The sequence below is a fragment of the Microtus ochrogaster genome, chromosome 15, assembly GCF_000317375.1.
Source record: "Microtus ochrogaster isolate Prairie Vole_2 chromosome 15, MicOch1.0, whole genome shotgun sequence".
NCBI classification, from domain to species: Eukaryota; Metazoa; Chordata; class Mammalia; order Rodentia; family Cricetidae; genus Microtus; species Microtus ochrogaster.
Window position 1 is genome coordinate 2030834 of NC_022017.1, and position 1977 is coordinate 2032810.

Consider the following 1977-nt stretch of genomic DNA (forward strand, 5'->3'; position numbering starts at 1 on the left):
GGAATTGAACTCAGGACCTTTGGAAGAGCAGGCAATGCTCTTAACCTCTGAGCCATCTCTCCAGCCCCACTTCTTTTAAACCTGTATTTATTTTGTGTGTATGTGCTTGTATGCCACAGTACATGTGTGAAGTGCAACCTGAAGGAACTTGTAGGAACTTGTTCACTTTCTATCATGTGGATTCCAGGGATCAAACTCAGGTTATCAGTCTTGGTAGCAAATGCCTTTACTGGCCGAGATATCTCCCCTGTCCCCACTTGATTTTTTTTTTTGTTTTGTTTTGTTTTTCGAGACAGGGTTTCTCTGTGGCTTTGGAGCCTGTCCTGGAACTAGCTCTGTAGACCAGGCTGGTCTCAAACTCACGGAGATCCCCCTGCCTCTGCCTCCCCGAGTACTGGGATTAAAGACGTGCGCCACCACCACCCGGCTCAAAAAAATGTGTAGCCCAGGCTGGCCTCGAACTCGTGATCCTCCTGCTCCTGCCTCCTTCAGCAAATCCTACCGGCGTGTGCCACCCCACTTGATTTTTGAGACCGGGTCTCACTCTGTAGCCCAGGCTGACATTGAATTCATGGCAATCCTCCTCTCTTTGCCTCACCAGAGCTAGGATCAAAGGTGAGTCAACTCTTACTGCTTAAAAAGGATTTTAGATTCTGATTTGATTATATATGAATGATTTGCCTGCCTGCATGGGTACCATGTGTATGCCAGGTACCCATGGAGGTCAGAAGAGTGTGTCAGATCCCTTGGATGGCTGTTAGCTTGTTAGCTGCTATATATCAGTACTGGGATTTGAACCCATGTCCTCTGGAAGAGCAGTCAGTGTCCTTAACCATCTCTTCATTCCCCCCTCACTTTTTAACATGTTAATTCATTTATTCAGTTACCTTTTCCTGGGGACAGGGAAATATCTAATATTGCTTGGCAGGTTGTTGAATAAATAAATCTCAATAAGTGTTATGGAATTGGAAGAGAGGGGGGCAGTTCTAAGACTAAACTCGGTCACTGCACATGCTAGGCAAATACTCTACCACTGGTCTACATCCTCGACCTAACGCAGTTTCTCAAAACTGACAGCTGTAGCCAGGTTTGGTGGTTTGTCTTTAATCTTAGCATTCAGGAAGCGGAGGCAGATGGATCTCTGTTAAGTCTGAGGCCAACCTGGTCTACATAGTGAAATTCTGTCTCAAATAAATATAGTAATTGCACGTGCAAAGGAGAATTTGGGTAATGGAGAATGGAAGAGAAGCTAAACCCAGGGCCATATACATATCAAATAATTCTACCACTGAGCTACATCCCCCAACATTTTTCTCTTTTTCTGAGAGGTCTTGTTATATAAGCCGGTTGACCTCCACTTCCAACGCACTCTATAGCCCAGACTGTCTTCAAAGTTGTGATCCTCCTGCTTCAGCTTCCCCACTGCTTGAACCATATGGATGAGCCACCAAACCAGACTTCTATGTAACCTTTGAACAATTTTAATTTTGAAGCACATGGATATTCTACCTGGTAGTTATTTACTTATTGATAGGGTCCCAGTATGTAGCCCTGACTGACTTGGGACTTGCTATGTAGACCAGGCTAGTCATTATTTGTTCTGTTTTTCTTTTTTTAAAACAAAAACAAACAAAAAAACGGTTTTTGCCAGGTAGTGGTGGCACACACCTTTAATAGCACTCAGGCAGAGGCAGAGGCAGGTGGATCTCTGTGCGTTTGAGGCCAGCCTGGTCTACAAGAGAACATAAAGAAACTCTGTCAGGGGTGGGGGGGAGGGGGGAAATGACAACAACAACAAAAAAAAAAAAACAGGCTTTTAGGGCTGGAGAGATGGCTCAGTGGTTAAGAGCACTGACTGCTCTTCTAGAGTTCCCAAGTTCAATTCCCAGCAACCACATGGCTCACAACCATCCATAATGAGATCTGGTGCCCTCTTCTGGCCTGCAAGCATACATGTACACTAAATAAATAAATAAA

General features: G+C 44.6%; 1 protein-coding gene across 1 annotated transcript in view; it reads right to left on the bottom strand.

Moving 5' to 3' along the window:
• The window catches only part of Espl1 (extra spindle pole bodies like 1, separase), a 25393-nt gene that overhangs the window by 19889 nt on the left and 3527 nt on the right, over positions 1 to 1977 (bottom strand). The gene's annotated exons all lie outside the window — the stretch shown is intronic.